The 11,270-nt window shown below is 40.1% G+C and overlaps 1 long non-coding RNA gene across 1 annotated transcript; it reads right to left on the bottom strand.

Moving 5' to 3' along the window:
• Nucleotides 1-10,016: 10,016 nt before the first annotated feature.
• LOC112084630 lies at nt 10,017-10,801 on the bottom strand. The gene is made up of 2 exons (XR_002898300.1): nt 10,434-10,801; nt 10,017-10,101 (listed from the first exon to the last, which is right to left on the bottom strand). It is a non-coding gene; the product is annotated as an uncharacterized LOC112084630 (long non-coding RNA).
• Between the last annotated feature and the right edge of the window lie 469 nt (nt 10,802-11,270).

Here is an 11,270-nt window from a genome sequence, read left to right as displayed (position 1 = left end):
TGCAGTCCTTGAGCTTGAGAAGAACTTGGATAGAAAGGCAATCTTGCATTGCTCCCATGTGTGGATGGATTCTCTTGGGAGGTTCTTTTCCCACTGATGTGCCTTATCTCCAAGGCTGAATGGGAACAATCTCAGTTTGAAGCTGTCTTCAGATACCCCATTGATCTTAGTGATATCACAAACTCTGTCAAACTGATCCAGATGCTCCAAGGGATCCTCCATAGGTAAGCCATGGAACTTCTGATTCTGAACCATATTGATTAAAGAGGCCTTCACCTCAAAGTTGTTGTTTTGGACAGGAGGTGGCCTGATTCCTGGTGTGCATAAGCTCGGTCATTCTCACCAACAAAGACTGGTGGAGGCTGATGACGTATGGGTGGGTTTGGGTGGGGCTGTGGCTGGTTGACATGAGGTAGGTCTTGGTTCTGGTTACCATGAGCGTGTTCCTGATGGACCTGAGCTTGTTGAGCCTGAATTCCAATCCCATTACCAGCTCTTTGACCTTGATCAGCTTCTTGAGCCTGATGCTCATTCCCAACTTGCAAATTCATTCCTAACCTCTCCAAGTGAACAGCTCTTTCTCTTTGTCTTCTTGCTTGGCTTCTTGTGATCATAAACCTGAAAACAAAGACAAAGCTTGAAAGGTGATCAGTAAAACAAAAGAAACTTGATCTCAAAAACTATATCAGAAACTAATGCTAATAATCTCCACACAATATGGCAACGGCGCCAATTGATAACTAAGGTTTTCAGGTCTTAGATGGGTTATCAATCCCCTTGTCAAAGTAGTATAAGGGGTGTCAATCCATATGTGTGGTAGTTAGGCACTAGTTTATGTGACAAGTTCTTAAGTCAAGCTGAATAAAAGATGAGTTTGGTGAAACCAGCAACAAGAAAGCATAAAACAAGAAACAAACAAGCTATGATTAATGAACTAAGCAAGCAAACAAAACAAGATGATGGTGATTAAGCAAATGATAAAAGCTAAACCTCTAGATGTGATCATTGATTAGGGTGCTTTAGATATCAATTCATGATGCTAAGAACATAATGCAACACTTACTACTCTTTAGTCTAGGCTTCTTAATCAGATTAATTCATTCCCATGACAATAATCCCTTTGCTAATCACTTAATCAAGTTTAACAACCATTAGATATAATCAAGCAATCAACAAGCATAATGCATCAAGCCTAATAAGTGACCAAACAATCTCTCAACCAAGAAGACTGAATCTTACACAGAAAGACATAGCAAGCAATCACATGATCTCAAACATTTCAACTTAGAACTCTAATCTAGAGTAATCCTCTCATGAAGGCATTAATCTCTACACTAATCCACTTTCAAACCAAATTCCCATTTGCGAAATATGAATCAATGAGCATTAAGAAACAGTTCTAATATGTCATCCATCCATTTAACAAATCATTCCCATGATGAAAAAAGGCATAAACCCTTAAGTTAGCTCATTCAGGCATTTCATCAAACACTTTTGGTGCATGAAGTGCCTATGAACCCAGATTTCACTTTTCCAAGGAAATCTGGCATTAGGAGCAGCTAACTAAGGAAATGGAATGAGAATCTAAACCCTAAACATCACAAATCAAACATCTAAGCACCCTAATCTACACACCTAGAAGTTTAAAAGATGACTACTCACTAATCATGAAGAACACATCTAATCTTTTGCAAGAGATGATGTTAATCATGATTAGAAGCAGAAATGAGATGATAAGATGATAAGAAACAGACTTAGATTGATTAAATCCTTGAGATATCTCTTAATCAAAAGCGTTTTTATACTAAAAAGGAAAGAAAACTAGAGAGAAACGAAGAGAGAAGATAAGGTGTCTAGGATTTTTCTCCAAAAAGCTATATATACTAAGTGCTAATGAACCGGGTCAGCCCGGAACAAACCGGGTCCTGACCCGGCTTTTAGTGGGTAAAGTGGAATTACTGCGGGTTGGTCCAGTGTCTCCCAGGTAGCATGCCCAAGTCGCAGTAGATGAAGAACTTATCTTGTGAGACTTAAATCGCTTTGTCTTAGCCGCACGCCCAAGTAGGAGTGTTTTGCGAGTCTTGCTGCGGCTTAATCTTCTTCTTCTTCAACTCGCAGGACCAAGGCAGTTTCTGGGGAATGTACAAACCGTGCGGCTTGGTCATCCCTAGTCCCAGGTCGCAGGCTCAAGTCGGAGTAAATTGCGAATGATCATGCGGCTTGGTTCCAGTGTCTCCCTGGTAGCATGCCCAAGTCGCAGTATTGTGGACTTAGCAATTTTCCTGCTCGGGAGCCTCAGACCTCATCCATTAATAGCTTACCCGCACTTCTCAACTCGCAGCACAGGCATTCGTCTTCAGGCCTGCGAGTTAACCAAGTCGCAAGGCTTTCTCGCAGCATTCAGAGCAGCTTGGAACACTTTGCATTCCGGAGAGTGTAACTTCTAAGATACTTGTCCGAATTGAGTGATTCCAGTTGAAGAGGACAGAGGACTCATGTATCTCCAACATTGGTGAAGGAAGCTTCGATGCTTGGGAAGTGGAAGTCTTCCTGGAGGTCTCATCTTTGCAGTGAATTTACACGATCAGAGAGAGGCGTCTAGACATGTGTCCATTCCGGAGACCTTATCTTCCTGCTCATAGCTCCGAATTGAATGATCTCGGACGTTCTGGAAAGAGGACTCAAATGTCTCTGATTCTAATGCAGGCCTCATAAATCGAATTGGCCTGGAAGTGCGCCGTCCGTCGCATTCTTCGGAGCTCATCGCGTCGGTCCAAGACGGCAGCGAGACAGGAGTTTCTTCCGACGAGCTTAACTTTCTGCTCACGCGTCCGAATTCCATGATTCCACTTGATCTGGAACCATGATCCAATCTTCTCCAACTTTGATGAAGCCCTCGACAACTGAATCCGACCGGAAGGTTCCCCGGACAGGCGATCATTCAGGAGTATCGGATTGCTCCGGAATGAGTGCGAGACCTGTTCGTCTTCCGATTACCATATCGTTCAGCTCCGTGGTCCAAATGCCTTGATTCCAACTGTTATGAACTCTTGACTCAATTATCTCCAACTTTTATGAAGACGCCGACAGCTGAATCTGACCGGAAGGTTCCCCGGACGGGCGATTTCGGAAACGTGTCTGCACCCGGAGATTTTGGCCGAGAGACTTGACCGCGGTACGTGTTTTTGGCGGAGAAAGCTACCCGCGGGAAGGATTTTGGCCGAGAACCTTCGACCTTCAGTACACCATTTTGCCGAGAACCCCAAAATTGCTCCTTTTCACCATTTTTGATCATTCCAACTCCATTTCTTCATCTGAATCACATCCTCCACTCCAAATTGGCTCCAAAAGCACTTTTTTAACACTCCAAAACATGCAAAACTTCCTTGGACCTAATGAAATTTCCTAAGTCCTAAAACAATGCCTAAAGACCTAAAATGCATGAGATAAGACATGATTTGGACTAAAACATGTACACTAAATGATGCAATTTATGAATATATCACACACCAGAAGAAGATAAAGGGATAAGAAGAAAGACCTAGATCTAATCCTCAGCTTGGCCTAAAAGCAGATCTGAGATTAAGGGGAACTAGAAGAGGCAACAGAATCAAGCAACTTCTGAGAAGGTGGAGGCAGGCGAGTGCTCCTTCTTCTCTCGGCAAGCGGCGGCGGCGGCACCCTTCTCCGGCGGCGGCGGCACCCTTCTCTGGCGGCGGCGCGGCTTCTCCTCTTCGGCGGCGGCGGCGAGCAGCTTCTCCTTCTCTCTCTCACTTTCTTTTCTTTGGGGGCTAGGGTAATTAGAGGCAAAATGAGGCTCATTAACTCCTAATTCCCTATTTATATTAGGGTTTCTAGAGTGGGCCTGGATTTGCTGGGCCTCCTCTAATTGGGCCGGGTTTGGGATGTTACAGATTGAGTTTACAGGGCCTTCATCAAGATTCAAGATATTTGAGTCTTGTTTCCAGAACATTTGAGATCATTCAATTTGGATCTATGAGCAAGAAGATAACGTTTCTGGAATGGACACATGTCTAGAAGCCTCTTTCTGATCGTGTCAATGCATTGCAAATCTAAACCCTAAAACCGGGGAACCTTCCACTTCCCAAAGCGCCGATAGTTTTTTCACCAAAGTTTGAGCTGGATGAGTGATGTTTCTCATGGAACTGGTTTCAGGTCATTTGGAGTTACGAGCTGAAAGTTAAACTGAACAGAAGAGAAGCTGGTCAATTCGGGTTTTAAGAGATGCGACTGTATGCTAAGTGTTGTGCCCTGCCTCGGTGTGAATACCTCGACTTGCTTTGACGAGGAGGCATGTTTACGAAGCTTTTAGCGCAAACCTCGAGCTAGCACCTCGGTCTTTCAACACCAAGGCTCCCTTGATCACCAAAATTATCCCAAAACGATTAAGTGTTGAAACTGACCTTCGTGTGAACCCCTCTGCTTTACATGTCGGACTCCTATGTAACACAATCCTCGACTACCAAGCCCCTCGGTGTGTCATGCCGAGGTCCTCATCTCTCCAAACCAGATCACAAACAAGTTCTCTTTACGTTCCAAGGTTTTAACCAGATCAAAGACAAGTTTCATGCATGTTCTTCAAGTGTTCATCAAAGTTTCAACCCAGCACATGACCCCCTGGTGTATGACCCACGGTGTGGGGCTTCAGCAGATGTCGAGGGGTGGCTCCAGCAACCCAGAAAAGGCGGGTCAGTACCCAGTTTTTCCTGGGCTGACCCGGTCCCATGCATTCCCTATAAATAATTTTTAGAGAGAAAACCCTAAGGATCTCATCTTATCTTGTCTTATCTTTGTCTTAGCTTATCCTTTATCTTGTTTTCTCTTCTTTCTAGTGTAAACCGAGTTTGATTAAGAGATATCTAAGGGATTTGATCACTGCAACGCTGTTTCTTATCATCTCATCATCTCATTTCTGCTTCTAATCATGATTAACATCATCTCTTGCAAAATATTAGATGTGTTCTTCATGATTAATGAGTAGTCATCTTTTGAGCTTCTAGGTGTGTAGATTAGGGTGCTTAGGTGTTTGTTTTATGATGTTTAGGTTCTAGATTCTCATTTCCTTTTCTTAGTTAGCTGCTTTTAATGCTAGATCTTTGCACATCACTCTGATCTAGACCTTTGGCATTTCTCCACCCACAAGGTGTTTGATGAAATGCCTGAATGAGCTAACTTAAGGGTTCAAGCGTTTTTCATCATGAGAGTGATAGTTAAATGCATGAATGACATATTATAACTGTTTCTTAATGTTCATTGATTCATATTTCACAAATGATGATTTGGTTTGAAAATGGATTAGTGTAGAGATTAATGCCTTCATGAGAGGATTAGTTTAGTTTAGAGTTCTAAGTTAATTGGAATTCAGATCATGTGATTGCTTGTTGCATCTTTCTGTGTAAGATTCGGTCTTTCTTAAGTAGAAACTGTTTGGTCATCATTAGACTAGAAACTTTATGCTTGTTGATTGCTTGTTCTTGCTTAAGGTGAATTAATCTTGATTAAGTGGTTTACAAAGAGATTATAGTCATGGGAATGAATTAATCTGCTTTCAAAGTCTAAACTAAAGAGTAACAAGTGTTGCATTATGTTCTTAGCATCATGAATCAATTTCTAAAGCACCCTAATCAATGATCACATCTAGAGGTTTAGCTTTCTCTTTTATTTTGAATTTGAGTCTTTGTTTTGTTGTCTTGTTGTTTGTTCTTAAATTGCTGCTTGTTTTTGTTTGTTTTATGTTTTAGATCAACTCATCTGCTTATTAGACTTGAATTAAGATAGCTCCTCATAGTTCTAGTATCTAGAATCTCTTCATTTGGATTGATACCTCAAGTGCTACAATGACATGATCAAGGATTGAAAAATTCCTGCTATCAATGCCTTGTTTAATATCATTTTGATGAGAACCACTGAAACCTTTAATGAATTTTAAGAGCTAGTTGACTGGAAGTTAGTTCTAAGTGTGTGGATTTTCCCATGACGGATTAACAGACTAGTTATGTTTGTATTTTGGTGAGAATTTTCTAGACTTGATCTGATTGATGCATTGTCCAGAATTAAGGTCTAGAAGTATGGTTGCTAATATTTTTGAGTTCCCTATCATTTTTGTTGAATGATATTTTTCCAGATAAGATCTTGTTTTGTTTGAGGACAAACAAAGGCTTAAGTCTACGAGAGTTGATAACACTTGATTTTGACCCCTTTTCACCATTGATTTCAAATGCTTTTTCAAAGGTGTTACTTAGTTTAAGGAACTTTTATTATGATTTCCTTGTATTTGTATTTTCAAGGCTCTTTTCAGGAAACTTAGGGAATATGATGGCAAAATGGAAGAAATCCACATTTTTAGCTTAGAGTAAGACCGTCAGAAGTTCAGCCTCAAATGAAGATTTTCTCACCGTTTTACATCACAAAGATCCAATGGTGCAATCAAAAGATACATGGAGAACAAGTTGACCCAGTTCACCAGTCTGAGAAGACTCTCACCCGCGGGAAACACATGTTTTACCTGTCCTGGAAAACTCTCACCCTCCGTGGACCTTAGGACGAGCCACAAAGGCCCAAAATCAAAGCCAACTTCGCCATTTCTCCTCAGAGAAGCCCTAAATGAGACCTGGAAGACCTTAGGACCTATAAATACATTGTTTAGCAGTCCTAAACGGGTGTGTGCTCCTATAATGAGATTTTGAGCCTCCAAACTTTATTTTTCTAGGGTTAGGCGATGGAGATGGGGATTCTTCCCCAGATCCATTGTTCTTTCTCCTTTTTATTTCATTAACTTTTCTAATTCATTCTTCTGCATTCTTCTATGTCTTTCATCATTTATTGCATCATGTAGATTAGTCCCAGAGAGTCAAGTTGCCTGAAGATATCGACAAGCATATATATCGATTAGGATTTCTATTGTTCTTAGCCATATTCTGGATGTCATCTCTTCTAAGTTGTTCGTAAAACATGAGAGTAGATTCATGACATATTTTCTGAGCCTAGGATCGATCAGAGCCACGAGAGTGATCTATCAGATCATCCATACCTAGCTTCGGAAGAACATAGTCGCTATAGGAGTCGAGAGCTACCTATTGAGAAGATCTGAGCAGACGACAATGTCCAATGCATGATCTTAAGTTTAGCATGAGAGCGAGAGTTAATTGCTAGATCTAAGAGATTAGTTGATTAAGGTGACGACAGTTGGTTAATCATACATATGCCTATTCTAGTTCAATGCAGATTCCCATAAACAGGTGAAGATAAATTGCCCGGAAGCTAACTGGAAATGCCATCATACATCGATCAGAGTAACCCAGAGAAGTCTAAATCACCACCTATGAGTTTAAGAGTCTTTAGTTTGAGTCGATATGCTTTAGATGTTCTTTTAACAATTCATCCTGCATTGCATTTCTTGTGAATATTAGATTAGGTTTAGTTTAGGATCTTAACCAAAAACCCCAAAACTTTTATTGGTTTGTGAGTTTGCTTACTTCCCAGTTTGTTATTTCTCGCAAATTGGACATCCACCCTGTGGATCGACACCCTAAGTCCTACAACGTACATTTGTGCACTTGCAGACCCTAGGGTTTTATAAATTTTAAACTTTTGGAGGACCAACGGGCTTGTTAAAAAAACAACCCTAGGCCCGCAAGCCCATCAGTATCTGCACTCGAGATTTTTGGCCTAGAAACTTTAACAGCCAGTACGTGTTTTGGTCGAGAGATCTACCGGCGGTACATGAAAATCGCTGAGAAAAAGCTTCCCGCAGTACAAGCTATCGCCGATAACCTCCAAAAGACTGTTTTTAAAGCTCGATTCACCATTTCTTCTCCTGGCTTCATCTTTTCAGGTCCAAACTGGTTCCAAATCACTTGTAAACACTCCCAAACATGCAAGACTCACTTGGACCTAATGCAAAGCCCGAAAACTCTAAAAAAAGTGTAAAACATGATAAATCTATCTAAAATGTATGAATGAGACCCTAAACTTGGACTAAAAATGCAATCCTAAACATGTAAATTATGAATATATCAATTTGTTGATCAAGGAACTGGTTTATTATTCCTTCAAGGAACTGGTTTATTTTTCCTTCAAGAAACTGGTTTATCATTTCTTGGAGACGACCCAGGTGCTTTCTAATCCTCAAGTTGTCCTCTTGCTGGCTAGGGTTATGCGGTGGAAGATGCTATAGTGCGTCGTCAAGCTTTGTAGACCAATCCTTGCGATGAACTGCAGTGGTTTTCTGCAAAATCGACTTGATCTCTCTGTTTGAGATTTCTACTTGACCACTAGTTTGGAGATGGTATGAAGAAGCAACTTTATGTGCAACTCTATTCTTTCGAAGAAGATTTTCAAAAACTCTGTTGATCCTCCGTCGCTTATCACAATTCTAGGAACTCCAAAATGCGGGAATATAACAGACATTTCCATCGTTGGTGGGACTAGCGACTGCTTCAACCCATTTAGAGACGTAGTCTACTAAGATGTATTGGTTTCCGAAAGAAGTAGGAAATTGTCCCATAAAATCTATTCCCCAGACATCGAAAATTTTGACTTCGAGAATAAAATTTTGAGGCATCATTCATTTTGCTTATGTTGCCCATCCTTTGGCATTTATCGCATCGCGATATATAAGCTTGAGTATCTTTGAACAAGTAGGCCACCAAAAACCTGCCTGCAAGATCTTTGAAGCAGTTTTGAAGGTTGTGAAATGTCCTGCGTAAGACAAGCTATGGCATCCGAATAAAATTCCTTCCATCTCTTCTTCAGCTACGCATCTTCGGAATAACCCATCAGCACATCTCTTATAGAGATAGGGTTCATCCCAAAAATAATGCGACCCTATTTCCAATCGCACGCGATCGTAGTACTCGTGACACTCCCCTTACACTCGATCCGACACAATCCGAGCCAATTAAGTCGGCTCACCAGATGGGCAGGAACTCAGCGAGTACAACATCGAATATCGGTATAGATCGTCCGTGAAGTCTCAGATGCTCGCAGATTTCCTTAGTGAACTACCTTCTGATGCAACAGACGAGCCCACCTTGGAGGATACTTGGATGATGCATGTCGATGGCTCGTCATCAAGACAAGGTTCAGGGTTCGGAATCTGTCTCACATCCCGATTGGGAGAAATTTTGGAACAGTCTTTCCACCTCAACTTCCACTCCTCGAACAATGAGGCAGAATACGAAACATAGATTGCCGGCCTAAAGTTGGCCCTCGAAATTGAAGTTCGGAAGATTAGAGCCTTCTGTGATTCTTAGCTAGTGGCGAATAAATTTAATGGAGAATTCGAAGCCAATGACGGAATAATGGAGGCTTATCTCAGGGTCATCTAGAACCTGGAGAAACAGTTCGACGAATTTGAACTCACACAAATACCTCGAGGCGAAAACGCTTCGGCATATGCTTTGGCAGCTCTAAACCCTAAAACATACAAAATATTTGAAATCATTGTTTGAAGAAGATGCCATAATTGTTGTGTATTTTTTCTGAAAAAAAAAATTAAAAATATATGGACTCTGATATAGGAAAAATAAGATGAGATGGACTTTGCTATTGGAAAAAAAAATATGGTGTTTGATATAGGAAAAAAAGAAGAGATAGAGTTTGATATAAAAAAAAAATGATATGGAGATATGGAGTTTGATCGAAAAAAAATATGGTTTACAATACACAAAAAATTCTGTGGTGAACAAAACAAGAAAACAAAACAAAATGGACCCTCCATTTCGTGGACATAAGCTAATCTGTAACTAATATCAGCAGCACTAGATCGTAAGCTCTGTTACTTAGTCATCACTCATCAGTGAGTAAACCTGTACTGTCTTGTTGCTTCTTCCTCCTACGAGCATCATCAAGCTTACCAGAATAGGTTCCAAGCGCTTCCGTGATGGCTTTGGGTAACTAGAAGCTAGGCCATTCAAGAAATTGTGCTCGATTAATGACTAATGACTCTCTCAAAGTTACATAAATGCCCTGATGAGTCCACAATGCTAATGTTGCTTCGCCTTTGAGACCAAGCGAAAACCAGCCAAGACCAGCCACTGCAACGTCAATGCTTTTCACCTCCCAACTACTTCCCGTCACCTGAATCTCCTTAATCAATAAGTTTATTGTAGAGATACCTAAATCAAACAAGCTACTATACAAATGATTTGATCCAAGTGTAGATCGATTTTATTGCTCTGCATATCTTCTAAATCTTTCTACTACATTTACGCAAAGACAATCATAAGCTCTGCATCTATGATTATAATAAGATCAGTTGTGGAAGTCTCCTTTATGCAAAGACAGTCACGAGCTATAATAAAAAAAATCTCTTCCAGAAACTATCTACTTCATTATAATCACTATATAGACAACTAGTGTGAGTGTTTAGTCAGACTAGGTAAGAGCTTTCTTAGTGTTTAATCTGCTACCTAGCTCTTCATGATCTGCAACTTTGCATTGGACTCTGTACCAAGCCAATCCTTGCCAACCTTTTTCCTTGTGTTATCGAAATCAGCCTGCAATAGGATCTTCGTATCTTTCTCCGAAGCTATCTTCATTAATAATGATAAAACCTTATTGTCGAATCTGTTCTTTCCTTTTCGATTCCGCAAAAGATCGTTTCGATTTCAGAAACGGTGGTTTCTTCTCCACTAAAGATAGCTTGTTTGTAAACTCTAATTAGGGCATTTATATCTGATGGGTGCTTCAAATTCGCTTTTTCGCTGTTGGTCTGTAAATCAAGGAATAACATCAACACCATAAACATCCGAATTTGTAGAAGCTCAATCCTATTCAAATCCGGACCGATTTCCAGGAGAAAAAAGGGTACAGAACGTACAGATGAAGCTTGCTGAACAGAGATGAAGAAGGTCTGCAATGGAAATGGAGGAGAGAGAGTCTCTAAAAAAAAATAAAAAATTTGGTCAACACAAAATGGTCGAGAGGAGAGAGGGTCAAAAAAAATTGACATAAAAAATTCGTCCAATCAATACCCGCCACGTATCCTTAAGAAACGGATTTTAGCTTAAAAGCGGTTCTTAGCAAATTAAAAATCTGTTTTTTATTTAATTTTACTCCAACTATTATCATAGGTTTTTACGCCATAAACTCTTTAAAAATCAATGAAAGTGGTTTATATATATATATATATATATATATTTGTTATTTTTTATTTATAAAGTTTATCATTTTAGTTCGAATATTTTTTGCTATGTGTAAAAAAAAAAAGTTATTCTAAAAATTTATCTCATAGAATCGGATTAATT

This window comes from Eutrema salsugineum, unplaced genomic scaffold (genome assembly GCF_000478725.1).
Source record: "Eutrema salsugineum unplaced genomic scaffold, Eutsalg1_0 scaffold_4, whole genome shotgun sequence".
Taxonomy (NCBI): Eukaryota; Viridiplantae; Streptophyta; class Magnoliopsida; order Brassicales; family Brassicaceae; genus Eutrema; species Eutrema salsugineum.
The sequence above is the reverse complement of the archived record's forward strand: the minus strand, read 5'-3'. Positions and strand labels throughout refer to the sequence as shown.